At 33.2% G+C, this 15,031-nt stretch overlaps 1 long non-coding RNA gene across 2 annotated transcripts in view; it reads right to left on the bottom strand.

Moving 5' to 3' along the window:
- LOC134731835 (uncharacterized) overlaps positions 1-15,031 on the bottom strand; it is a 409,501-nt gene that overhangs the window by 115,960 nt on the left and 278,510 nt on the right. The gene's annotated exons all lie outside the window — the stretch shown is intronic.

Genomic DNA, 15,031 nt, shown 5'->3' on the forward strand with positions numbered 1-15,031 from the left:
CAAGCATCAGGGCTGGTGCCTATGCTCATCATTGGATACTAGCCAGGTGGTATAGCTCTGCCCAGCTTTTATGCCCAACCCCCCAACAAGAAACATGAAGCTAAGGGCACTGGACATTTCACTGTCCAGTTGATCACCCTAAACAAAAGAGGGCACCTCTCAGTAAACAGAAATCAAGTACATACCCATCTGCTTTTGCTGCAGCTGGCTCTTATCCATAAATTCCATCTACTGGTTTACAGCATGAAATGCACAAACCAATATAAAATCTGCTGACAGAATTCCACAGAGTTTAGAAGGAAACCTAAACAATGCCACCTATCACTTTCTACAGTCATATCTTCAAAAGGCAGAGACAGGGGAATGTCCCATCAAAACAAAAGTAAAATCAGAAATAAGAAGTGTCAGTTTCTTCAGACGAGAAAGAATCAGTGTAAGAATTTTGGCACAATAAAAAATCAAGATGTTGTGACAGCCACAAAGGATCTCACAAGTTTTCTAGTAATGAACCCTAACCAAAATGAAAATTCAGAAATGACAGATAAAGAATTCAAAGTGTATTTTGTAAGGAAGCTCAATGAAGTAAAAAAGAATGTTGAAAACAAATGCAATGAAATCAGAAAAGCAATGCTAGCAATGAAAGAAGAGATAGATAAAAAGCAAAAAGAACTTCTGTAAATTAAAAAAAAAACTGAATAAATTTAAAAGTATAGTTGAAAGCTTTAACAATAGACCAGAACAAGCACAAACTAAAAAAAAAAAAAGAAAAGAATTTCAGAGCTTGAAGACAGGTCTTTCGAATTAACAATTAACCCAATAAGAATAAAGAGTTTTTTTTTTAAAGAAACAAAATATTTGACAAATATGGGATTATTTAAAGCAACCAAACTTACAACTTATAGGCATTTCTTTTTTTTTTTTTTTGGAGATGGAGACCCCCTGTGTCACCCAGGTGCCATCTCAGCTCACTGCAAGCTCCGCCTCCTGGGTTCACACCATTCTCCTGCCTCAGCCTCCTGAGTAGCTGGGACTACAGGCACCCACCACCATGCCCAGCTAATTTTTTTGTTGTTTGTATTTTTAGTAGAGATGGGGTTTCACTGTGTTAGCCAGGATGATCTCAATCTCCTGACCTCGTGATCTTCCCTCCTTGGCCTCCCAAAGTACTGGAATTACAGGTGTGAGCCACCACACCAGGCCCTTATAGGCATTTCTTAGGGAGAATATAAAAAAATGAGAAATTTGGAAAACATATTTGAAAGAATAATTCAGGAAAATTTTCCTGACCTTACTAAAAATGTAGGCATTCACATACAAGGAATTCAGAGAACACCTGGAAGATACTATACAAGACAAACATTATCAAGGCATACAGTCATCAGAATATCCAAGGCCAACATGAAAGAAAAAATTCTTAAAAGCAGCTAGACAGAAGCATCAAATCACCTATAAAGAAAATCCCAGCAGGCTAACAGTGGATTTCTGAGCAGAAATCTTAGAAGAGATTGGGGTGCTATTTTTAGCCTCCTTAAAGAAAAAAAAAATGGAAGTCATGAATTTTATGTCTTACCAAACTCAACTTCATAAATGAAGGAGAAATAGTATTCCCCAGACAAACAAACAGTAAGGGAATTTTTCTTTACTAGACCAAACCTACAAAAAATGCTCAAAGAATTTCTAAACATGAAAAGAGTAGGATTATATTATTCACTATAGAAGCTCACAGATCTTATAAAACAATTATGTGATTGAAACTCCATGGCAACTAACAACACTGTGATTGGAATAAAATCTCACACAGTAATATAAACCTTGAATATAAATGGCCTAATGTTTTTTATTAAAAGATACAAAGTGGCAAATTGGATTTAAAAAAGAAAAGACCCACCCATCTGCTGCCTGTAAAGACCAACCTAATAGCTTAAGATACATATAGACTAGAAGTAAAGGGGTGGAAAGAGATATAACATGAAAATGGAAAACAAAGTATGCAAGAGTAGCCATTCTTATATGAGATAAAAAAAAAGCTTTAAACCAACAACAGTAAAAAGAAAAAAAGAAGGCCATCATGTAATGCTAGAGGTTTTAATACAATAAGAATATTTAAGAATATGTAACTATCCTAAATGTTTAGGCACCCAACAACATAGCACCCAGATTCATAAAAGTACTGGACATATGAAAACAAATTGACAGCAATGCAATAATAATGGGGACTTCAACACCCCACTTATAACATTAGACACATAATTAAGGGAGATAATCAATAAAGAAACTCTGGAATTAAACTGGTCTCTAGACCAAATGGACCTAATGGATATTTACAAATATTCCAGACAACAACTGCAGAATATACATTTTTATTATACGGGCATGGAACATTATCCAAAATAGACCACATGCATGGTCATAAAACAAGTCTCAATAAATTCAAAAAAACAAAATTGTACAAAGTATTGTTTCAAGCCACAGTGGAATAAAATTAAAAATAAATACAAAGAGGAATTTTCAAACTATGCAAGTAAATGGAAACTAAATAATTTGCTATGGAGTGACTTTTGGGTAAACAATTAAATTAAGGCAGAAATTTTTTTATGTTGAATGAACAAAAATAAAAACACAATATACCAAAACTTCTGGGACACAGCAAAAGCAGTGCTAAGAGAAAAGATTGTAGCATTAAATGCCTAAGTCAAAAAAATAGAATGGTCTCAAATTTAACAATCTGATGTCCTAACTCAAGAAAATAGAAAAATAAGAAAAAAAAAAACCCAAAGCTAAAAAAAGAAAATAAATAACAGTGATCAGAGAGGAACTGAATAAGATTGAGACCCTAATAATAATAATAATAACAAAGTTGGTTCTATGTAAAGATAAACAAAATTGATACACAACTCACTAGATCAACCAAGAACAGAAGAGAGAAGATTCCAACAAGCACAATTGGAAATGATAAAGGTGACATTACAGCTGACACCACAAAAATACAAATGATCATCAGAAACTGGTATGAACAGACTAGAAAATCTAGAGGAAATAGATAAATTCCTGGAAACATAAAACCTTCCAATATTAAAGCAGGAAGAAATACAAATACTGAACAGACCAAGAATAAGTAATAAAATCAAATCAGTCGTAAAAAAGTCTTCCAACAACAACAAAAAAGCCCCAGGACAGATTCACAGCTGAATTTTTTCAGACATACAAAGAAGAGCTAGTACCAATCTTAATGAATCTATTTCAAAATATTGAGGAGTTAGGTCTCCTCTGTAACTTATTCTGTGAAACGAATATCACCCTGAAATCAAAATCAAGTAAGAAGACACAAAATTGAAAACAATAGGCCAATATCCCTGATGAACATTGGCGCAAAATTCCTCAACAAAATACTAGCAAACCAAATCCAATGGCATTTCAAAAAGATAATTTCTCACAATCAAGAGGGTTTTATTCTAGGATGCAAGGATGGTTCAACATAGGCAAATCAATACATTTGATTTACCAGAAAAACAGAATTAAAAGCAAACAAACAAAATGATCACGTCAATAGATGCAAAAAAAGCATTTGATTAAATTGAACATTCCTTTCTGATAAAAACCGTCAAAAACTAGGCATTGAAAGAACATACCTGGAAATAATAAGAACTGTCTATGACAAACCCGCAGTCAACAACATACTGAATGGGGAGAAGTTTAAAACATTCCCATTAAGAACTTGAATAAGACAAGGATGTCTACTCTTATCACTCCTATTCAACATAGTACTGGCCACAGCAAACAGGTGAGAAAAGGAAATAAAATGCATCCAAATTGGAAAAGATGAAGCCAGACTATCTGTGTTCTCTGATGCCATGATTATATACCTGATAATAAAAACCATAGTTACAGAAAACCATATAGACTGTTCTACAACACACCTAGACATAATAAACAACATTAGTAAAGTTTCAGGATAGAAAGTCAATGGTCCAAAAATCAGTAGAATTTTTTTTTTTTTTTTTTTTTTTTTTTGAGACAGAGTCTTGCTCTGTCACCCAGGCTGGAGTGCAGTGGCACTATCTTGGCTCACTGCAACCTCCACCTCCTGGATTCAAGCAATTCTCATTCCTCAGCCTTCCGAGTAGCTGGGATTACAGGCATGTACCACCACATCTGACTAATTTTTGTATTTTAACTAGAGACAAAGTTTCACCATGTTGGCCAGGCTTGTCTCAATCACCTGACCTCAAGTGATCCACCCGCCTCAGCCTTCCAAAGTGCTGGAATTACAGGCATAAGCCACGGTGCCTGGCCCAAAATCAGTAGCATTTTTATATACCAATAATTTTCAAGCTGATAACCAAATTAATAACCCAATCCCATTTACGATGGCCCCCAAAATTACCTAGGAATAAATTTAGCTAAGGAGGTAAAAGATCTCTATAGGAGAACCACAAAACACTGATGAAAAAAATTGTAGGTGACACAGACAAATGGAAATATAGCCCATGCTCATAGATTAGAGTATCAATATTATTAAAATGACCATAGTACTTAAAGCAATCTGCATATACAATGCAATTTTTATCAAATTACCAGCATCATTTTTCGCAGAATTAGAAAAACAATCCTTAAGTTTATATGGAATGAAATTAGAGGCAGACTAGCCAGAGTAATCCTAAGCAAAAATAACCTGGAGGAATAACATTGCCTGACTTCAGATTCTACTACAAGGCTTCAGTTAACAAACAAGGCTAAGTAAAACAAACAGCTTGGTACTGGTACAAAAATAGACACACAGATAAATATAACCCAATAGAGAACCTGAAAAGAAAGCCTTCAGACAATCAATCTCCATCAAAGTTGACACAAATAAAAAATGGGCAAAGGACACCCTACTTAACAAACGGTAGTGGGAAAATAGGCTTGTTGTACGCAGAAGAAGGGAACTGTACCCGTATCTCTCACTATGTACTACACAAAAGTCAATTCAAGATGGATGAAAGACCTGAACAAAACATAAAACTATAAAAATGCTAGAAGAAAACCAAGGAAAGTCATTTCTGGATATTGCCGTAAGCAAAGAATCTATGTCTAAGACCACAAAAGCAAATGCAACAAAATAAAAAATATGCAAATAGGACTGAATTCAACTGAAAAGCTTCAGCATACCAAAATAAATAATCAGCAGAATAAATAGACAACCTACAGAACAGGAAAAATACTTGCTGATTATGCCTCTGACAAAGGACTAATATCCAGAAACTACAAGGAAGCCAAATAACCCAACAACAACAGTAAACAACCTCATTATAAAGGACATGAACAAATACCCTCTCAAAAGAAGATGTACAAGCGGCCAACAAACATATGAAAAGATGTTCAACATCACTAATCATCAGAGAAACACAAATTTAAACCACAATGAGATACCATCTTAAAAAGGCCACTCATAATGGCTATTATAATGATTAGTGGGAACATAAATTAGTACAACTTTCGTGGAAATCAGCATGGAGATTTCTCAAAGAACCAAAAATGAAACCACCTTTGACAGAGCAATCCCATTTTTGTGCATCTACCCAAAGGAAAAGAAATCATTATATAAAATTATACAAAATCTGAACGTGTATGTTTATTGCAGCAACATTCTCAATACGAAAGTCATAGAATCAACCTGTGTTGATCAATGGTTGTTTGGCTAAAGAAAATGTTATCTGTGTGTGTAAATATACATATATAATATTTGTGTAAATATACATATATGTGTGTAAATATATATATATGTGTGTGTGTAAATATACATATATATGTGTGTAAATATACATATATATATGTACCATGGAAATGGAATACTATGCAGCCATAAAAAATAATGAAATAATGTCATTTACAGCAACATGGATGGATCTGCAGGCCATTATCCTAAGGTAAATAGCTCAGATAAATAAAATCAAATATCACATCTTCTCATTTACAATGTGTACACATGGACATAAAGATGGAAATGACACTGAGGACTCCAAAAAAGGGGAAGGTGGGCGGAGGGATGTAAATGTTGAGTAGTTACCTGTTGGGCACATTGCATGCAAGAAGCCCAAACCCTACCATTATTCAACATACTCAAGTAACAAACCTACACACGTATCCTCTTAATCTGAAACAGAATACAATTTTTAAAAAATCTCTTGGGACTAAAAGGGATTATAGCACAGTCTAGGAAACATATAAGCAAATTTATTTCCTATATACCAGCAATGCACAACTGAATGGAACATTTAAAAAGTATATATAGTAGCACAAAAGTACATGTTTTCTATGTATCTAATAAAATACAGAATATATACACTTAACACTACAAAGCCTCAGGAAAAATATCAGAAGATTTACATATATTGAGAATTATGTCATATTAATTATTGGAAGATTATATATTAAGATGGAAGTTTTTCTAAAGTTTATATAGAGATTCAACATAATCCCAGTGAAAAACCCAGTAAGTTATTTTGTGATATTGACAAGCTGATTTTAAAGTTTACGTGGGAAGGTAGAAGATCCAGAGCAAAATATTGAGGAAGAACAAAGTTGGAAGACTGACGTTACCTAACTACAAGACTTACTATAAAATTACCTTAAGAAAGCACAGTGTTGGCAAAAATAAACCAATCTATGGAACAGAATAAAGAATCCAGAAATAGATCCATAAAAATATAGTCAACTGATTTTTGACAAAGGAGCAAAGCAACAATGGAGAAAAGATAATGTCTGCAACAATTTGTTGAACAACAGGATTTGGGGGACAAATAGATGTTCACTTCCCCAAAACAAAAATTAAGCTAGACACAGGGCTTAAACTCTTCACAAAAATTAACTTGAAATGGATCACAGACCTACGTTTAAAACACAAATCTATGAAACTTTTAGATATAAGAAAATAATTTAGGCAGTCTTATGTTTAGCAGCAATGGGTTTTTAGATACAACAACAAAATCATTATCTATGAAAGAAAAAAATTGATCAGTTTTACCTTATTAAAATTTAAAGCTTCTGCTCTAAAGACAACAGTGTTACAGAATAAAAAGACAAGCCACAGACTGGAAGTGAATATTTGCAAAACACGTATCTGATAAAATACTTGTATCCAAAATATGAATTTTTAAAAAATCTCAAAACTCAACAATAAGAAAACAAACAACTCAAGTAAAAAGTGAATAAACTATCTAAACAGACAACTCACCAAAAATCTATACAGATGACAGGCATTTGAAAAAATATTTTATATCATATGTAATAAAGGAAATGTAAGTTAAAACAACAGTGAGATGCCACTATGTATCTATTAGAATAACTAAAATCTAAAACAGTTTTAACACCAAATGTTGGTAACTATGCGGAGCAATAGGAATTCTCTTTCACTGTTGATGGAATGAAAAATGGTACAGCCACATTATAAGATAGTTTGACAGTTTTGTACAGAGCTAATATAGTTTTATTACATGATCCAACAATTCCACACCTTGTTATTTAACAAAGTTAGCTGAAAACCATGTATACACAAAAACATTTTATGCACATGACTGTTTATAGCATCTTGATTCATGATTTTCAAATATCAGAAGCAATCAAGATGTTTCTTAAGAGGTAAATGCATAAACATGTTGTGATATATCTGTTCAGTGGCATATTACTCAGTGGAAAAAATAGAATTACCAAGCAACAAAAATATATAAAGAAACCTTAAATTTATATTTCTAAGTGAAAGAAAACAATGCAAAAATATTACATATTACAAATCATTAACAAAATGATCCCAATTACGTGACATTTTAATAAAGGCCAGGGATCTGGGGTGAGGTGGGAAGGGAAATGAATAGGTGAAGTACAAGGAAAGTTTAGGGCAATGAAACTACTCTGTACAATACTGTAATGGTGGATCTATGACATTGACCATTTGTCAAAACCTACAGAACTGTAAAACAGAAAGACTGATTTTTTTTTAACACAAACTATGGACATTAGGTAATAATATATATTAAGACAAGTTCATTAATTGTTGCAAATGTACCCCACTAATGCAAGATGTTAATCTAACAGAAGCTGCAAGAGGGACAGAGGTTGTATATGGGAACTCTGTACTATCTATCCAATTTTTCTGTAAATATAAAACTGTTCTAAAAATAAAGTTCATTAATAACAAAAAAGGAAAAGTCTGATAACTATGCACATATTCCAAATGTTTTATTGGACATTCACTTGCTAACAACTCTGAGATATCTTTCAATAAACACTTTATTTACTCCAATGTATCCCCAACTTCTTGGACACTAATATCCTTCTTTTAGAAGAATATTCATTTATATCAATGATGTTATTGTACAACAGAATACCTATGTCATCTTATTGCTCCACATTTCTAGGAGAAACCAGCAGGCTCACAAATATGTAGAGATGGTTAATATCCTTTTTATTTCCATTTAGGCATCTTGCTGAGTGACGTATATTTGCATGGGCAGTTACTCTTGCAGTGGTTACTGACATCTCAAGGTCACCAGCTGTCCTAAGACCTATGAATTAATACCTCTGCCTCCTCTGCCTACAAATGTTTAGCTTACAAAAGTATCACATTTATTTACTATTTATTGTCTTTTATTTCCATTAAAAAAATTCTGGTCAGCTTTATCTAACGGTAAATGCAGTAGTATCAATATCTCTGAAGATCTTCACCTCATTAGCAGTGATATGAGTTGACAGATATACCCACTTGAATCTAGAGGTATTGCCCCATGAACACTTCTTATCTTCAGCCCTGCCATGACCTCACCAACAGGTAACTTGTATATCACTTATGTCTGTGTATAACGTCTAACCTCATGCCAGTAATTTGTTGAATTCATAAGCATGTTTCTCTCTTTAACTCTGAAACATTGTTTACTTGCAAAAGGCCTACCTTAAATTAATGAAATTTCTTTCTCACATTGTATTTTCACAGTGTCAGAAAGTTCTTCCAGTAAGCTTAGTAAGGCATTCTATCACCCTTGTATAAATGAGTTGCTTATACCCTGGCCTCTATCCTATGGCAGCCATGTATATTTTGGCACAGGCAATATTCATTAGATTTTCTTCCATTTGGAAGTCAAAATTTATTGATTCAAGAAAACTGAGAGAACTTCTACTTCTAAAGTGACTAGCAGAACCATACAGTGCAATCACCATTAAGATTCAAACCAACCTTAGCTATTATAATTACAGAACTCCACTCCTCAGTGAGCATGCTATCATATTACTATTGCTGTCAAACTTAATTTAATGGCTTTCCCAATATTTTAAGACTGCATACCAAGTTGATCTTTAACAACTGAGATATTAAAAATAAAAAGAAGGAAAAAATAAAGAACTCCTCTACCATCATTCTAATGAACACATTTAAATTATTTGGGGAAACAGCCTGGTGATTGGAAAAAGAAATTGACTAACCAAATACCTGAATTGGGAATATGAAGGGATATGTATAATTAGCAAAAACAAGAGCAGCAATATGATTCAAAACTACCTGGTATGCAATATGATTGTTCCCAGTCCTGTTCTACGTGTGTCTACTACAAAATTTCACCCTCTCCTGTTATTTAGTTTGAGTAAATATGTGTATGGAATAGCTAATTAAGTCCAGGCAGAAAAAGCCCTCTTGAAGCAGTCAGTTGCATAATGGTTTTGTTTTATCACATGGGTTGCTCACACCAAAAAAAAAAAAAAAAAAAAAAAAAAAAAGAGATACACATCAGTGGTTATAAAAGAAAGAATATCATAGTTAGGTCATAAAAACAAATAATAACTTAAAATTTGGTCTCTTCTAATACTTCCTAGATAATGACTTTTCAGTCTAAGCAGGACTTCCTTAGTGTAACTTTAAAGTCATATTGCAAATATTCTTTTTCACCAGCATCATTCATACAATTAACTTTTAAGAGTGGACAATATGAATAGTAATTTCCCCAAATACTGTATTTATTTTACCATCTTCATTACCACCTTAATTAAATCCAACAGACTTGCCCAACGTGTTTCATTAAATTCCTATTTTTATAAACTACAGTGGCTGATGTGTTGCCACATTTGAAATATTTTGAGATAAAAGTATCATATTCTTGATAACAGCTGTACTATCTTCAAATGTATTTGAAAAGACACACAGAGACTGCTCAGCACTTTAGAAATGTACAGTTGGCAGAACCAAACTAGGAAGTAGTAATGGTCAAACAGTAACAATAATCTCGTGATATGCTTATATACTTTGCCTATTTTCTCGTGTTTTTACTTTCATTTTCACCATCCCTCCTCTTTATCCTCATGGTAACACAAGGAATGTAGAGATACATTACGATCAAGTAAATTTTTTTCTTAAATTAACTATGCGCATACATAGTTAATTAATAGCAGAATGAGCATAAAAACATATCTTTGCTTCTTTCACAATTATAAACACAAGTTCAAAAAGTAGATATTAACATTTATTTTATTGGAAATCACAGGTTTCCCAACTGTAATTAAAAATACAGTGATAAATAGGTCACAAAACTACAAAAGGATAAATATTACTATGTCCACAATATGAATATACTATCTCAGTTTTAAGAAAACCTACCTAATTACATATTGGTTAGAGGCACTGTTTTCAAATCAGAGAAAATGGATTCATAATTTTAAATTTATGAAATAACTTAGTGGGCCGGTAGTAGTGGCTCATGCTTGTAATCCCAGCACTTTGGGAGGCCGAGGCGAACAGTCACTTGAGGTCAGGAGTTTAAGACCAGCCTGGCCAACATGAGGAGACCTGGTCTCTACTAAAAATACAAAAACAAACAAAAAAATTAGCCAGGAGTGGTGATGTATGCCTGTAGTCCCAGCTACTAAGGAGGCTGAGGCAGTAGAATCATTTGAACCCAGGAGGCAGAGGTTGCGGTGAGCTGAGATCGCACCACTGTACTCCAGCCTGGGTGACCAAGCAAGACTCCACCTCAAAATAATAATAATAATAAAATAACTTAGCAATAACTCTGGTAATGTAACTGAAATGTGTAATTATATTGTTTTAGTACAATTTAGTTTTATAATATATCAAATTGATCAATAATTTCTTTCATGTTGTTTTTGGCCTCAATTTTTTTTTACATGACTATGTCTTTTTCTTGGTGTAACACAACAGGAAAAGTTATTTATACATTTGGAACTTTAAAAACAAGGGTTTATTTTATTAAACAGAAGTTTCATTTAATTAGGAGAAATTTCATATTTAGAATTGCCATAACAAGAGCTAGAGCAGTGACACATATTTATGGCAGCATTCTGGGTTCAATATAAACATTACCTTAATTAAGCATACAAGTTAGGCCTGTAAAGGTCCCATTATATTGCTATATCATAGGTAGCTATATTATAAATTGCTACTCATGAATTAGAATTTGTCATATGCTTAATAGTGAAACATGCTGTTTGACCCTGAGAAAGAAGTAAAAACTAAAACAACCTTTTCCAGTTCATCCCAAACTCTTCTTTCTGTAAAGAGTAGCTTTACTGCACTACCTGTGACTGTTCTAGGCCCCATTAAATGCCTGTAATTGGACTTTACTGTGCTATGAAACTAATCAAACCCAGTTCTCTGGTCTGCCTTCCTTTCTCTGGACTTATATCCGACTGTATCAATGCTTCACAACTATCCTGTATCTAAGCTGCTACCTCTGACCTATTGCTCAGACTTTCCTTCATATTCTCTGTTGCTTTGCTTCACTGGCAGTTCTTCCGCATTTATTTATGATGGTCTCCTATAGTTGGATCTATTTTGTTAAAGCCAAATCTCATCATGCATCTCGTAAGTTATTTAGAGATAGTTATTATTGTAATAACGCAATCACTGAAGAGATCATTTTAGGCAGTGTATTCAGTTTTGAAGAATAGATCAATGTTAGGAAAACATTTCACTTTGGTGTCAGAAAAAAATGTATTTCACTTTTACACGATGCAGTTAAAAACACTATCATGGATTCTTGAGAAAGAGTGAAACAGTTTGGAAAAAGAAAAATGCTATCTGCATCTCAATCTCATGAACTTATTTGTTTTCTAAATTTATTCACCTGTAAAGTGACACTGACAATCTAAATCTTGCCTGTGGAGATCTTGTGAGGTATAACTAATGTTGCTAAATCATGCTGAAAAAAAAAAACACCCACAAACTTTTACATTTAGTATAATTTGTGATAGTAAGACAAAGGCAAAAGCAAAGCCTTTGTTTTTGAGCAAAATCATACATTTGCACTTTAATATTTTTGATAATTGCATGGCTCTCCTTGGACATCTATAGAATTTGCCAAGAAGAGGGTGACAAGGAGCATTTGCTTGTGCCCCTGTGTTATCCATGTTTAAGTTTGTCTTTTCAGTTTCACAATAGACAAAAAAACATTCTTTTTATTCACCAATTTAAAAACAGGACTACAAAAGCTGAATTACTTGACAGATGCAGGAGGAATTTCAGGACACTTTACAGATGTCAATTCAAAATACTTGGCACAATGTGATTTCCTGCTAATACAAAATGCTAGAACTGGAGAAGACCAAAATTAAACTCTAAGGGTTATTAAGAAAGAATAGAAACCTTGAAGTAAAATGCTTGATGAAAAAAAAGTTGTGACAAGATTATTTGACTTTTTCAACACATGTAAGAGAAATGCTGTTTACCTGGAAAGTGTTAATTTTATTTTCATTAGCAGGAAGGGACACCAGATGCTTACAATAATGGAATTTATAACAGAAAGCAGTTAATTTTTACTCTAGATAAAAGGCCTTTTATTATTCTAGATCTAGAACAAAGTGATTTATGCCATAACATTTCCTCAAGGACTTTTAGGAAATCAGGAAAATAGTATACATTTATGCTGCTTTTAAAAAAGTTACCCATCAGGTTTTCATCTTGGCAGTTCCTTTCAATTTTAACTTTCTCTTACCTCATATTTCCCCATATTTCTATGCAAAATAGGAATTTTAATTTTTAAAAAAATTCTATGATCTTTCAGGTGTCAATATTAAATATTTATATTGATTCATCACATGATAATTATTATAGACTCAAATTAGCCAACTGGTATGACAAAAACCAGACACACAGACAATAAATAAACAGAAACTTCTATGAATTGGTGAATATATAAATTTAAAAGCCAGTATATTCTAACATCATGCATAGTGATATCAGGTTGGATTTCAAATATATTATATTAGCATTCTTAGTCCATTATATTATCTGTCTATCTATCATCTAATCCATGTATTTTCACAGCATGATTCAGAGTAAAAATACCATGGTAAAACTGTGTGTACAGGCAGGCTGGGGAGAAGAGATCAGATAGTGCAAAAGAGTAGATTAGAGAAAAAGTATTTATATTTTTGTGAGGCCATTTATTTGCAAGTGAGTAAAAATATTATGGAAACACCAGTGTCACTATCATAAGAGCAAGAAGGATGTTATATGAATAAGCACAAATATCATGGTATATGATATTTTTAGGTCAGAAATACAGAGAGAACCCATCTTTATTTCTTATATAGCCTAGGTGCCATTTTTAGAGATAAGCCTTAGGCAAATTCATTTCTTCACTCTGTTTTGCTATTTACTTTGAGTATATATCATATGTGTTGCCTGAATTCCATAGATCCTTAGAGTATTTTATAGATTATCCTTTATGAAGGTAACATTCTCTTAATATGCCCAAATATAAATAGAAAAACTGAAACAAAAAACTTACAACAGAGTTTTAACTATGTTGCTCAAAATAAATGTAGTGGTTTTTATTAAAAGTGTTTTATTATGTTATTTTTAGAGGGATTCCTGTATTAACTTCCTAGGACTACTGTAACAAAGTACCACAAAATGAATAACTAAGAACAACAGAAATTTATTTCCTCACAGTTCTGGAGAATAGAGGTTCAAAATTGAGGTTTCAGCATGACCGTGCTCCATCTGAAGGCAGTAGGGAAGGATTGTTTTCTCTCTCTTTCAGTTTCAGGTAGTCTAAAATGTTATTTGGCTTATGGCAACAAAACTCCAATCTTCACATGGCATTCTTTTATGACGATTTACATAATTTTTCTTCTGTGTACATCTGTCTCTGGGACCAAATTACCTTTTTGTATATACAGACAGTCATATCAAATTCAGGCCCACTTTAATGACCTCACACTATCCTGATCATCTACACAGACGCTAATTTCAAATAAGGTCAGGGTAACAGGGACTAGAGATTAGGACTTCAGCATCTTTTGGGAAACACAATTCCACCGATAGTAACTCCTAAAGCCAGTGTTGCAAGCTCCCTTCCTCATGGCTATCTACTTATGCTCATTTATTTAGTTCTTCACGCAGTTTAACACATGCTTTCTTAAATGAAGTAGTCCTAGGAAATGCTCATGTTTTAATAGCTAAAGTTACTTTTGAAAGACAGTCAGTACAGTCTTTTGCAAAATCAGGGAAACACTTAAAATGCTATAATCTTTTCTTGGCTCATGGCTTATGTAATTTACAAGCTTTCTTCTTTTAAACATCAAGATATACATCCCCCTTTGAATGATTAAAAAAAGCTAGAAGTGTCATGTTAATAAGTGTGGGCCATATTTCTCCTTGCATCTGACTTTTTTCTTCCACAGCAAATACTAACACTGCTGCCAGCATCTGCAGTCCCCTCTGCTGGCTACCTCTAAATACTTCAAGTTGACACTTGCTATGCTTTGGACCTGTCCCCAAAATTTCGTATGTTGGAAACAATGCAACAGTGTTGGGAGGTAGGAGCTAGGAAGAAATGATTAGGTAATTACTTCCTAATGACTTGGAAATGATTAAGTATACAAACATAGACATACACACACACACACACACACAAACACACATCTTTCCTATCCTTCATAGTGTTTAAAAACTTGTTATGAAAATAGTTGGATAAATGTATCTTCCTGATAACTGGAAATAAATTAAACGAATAATAGCCCTTTTGTTCTGTCATCTTTATCTTTT

Source organism: Symphalangus syndactylus, chromosome 11 (assembly GCF_028878055.3).
Source record: "Symphalangus syndactylus isolate Jambi chromosome 11, NHGRI_mSymSyn1-v2.1_pri, whole genome shotgun sequence".
Lineage (NCBI taxonomy): Eukaryota > Metazoa > Chordata > Mammalia > Primates > Hylobatidae > Symphalangus > Symphalangus syndactylus.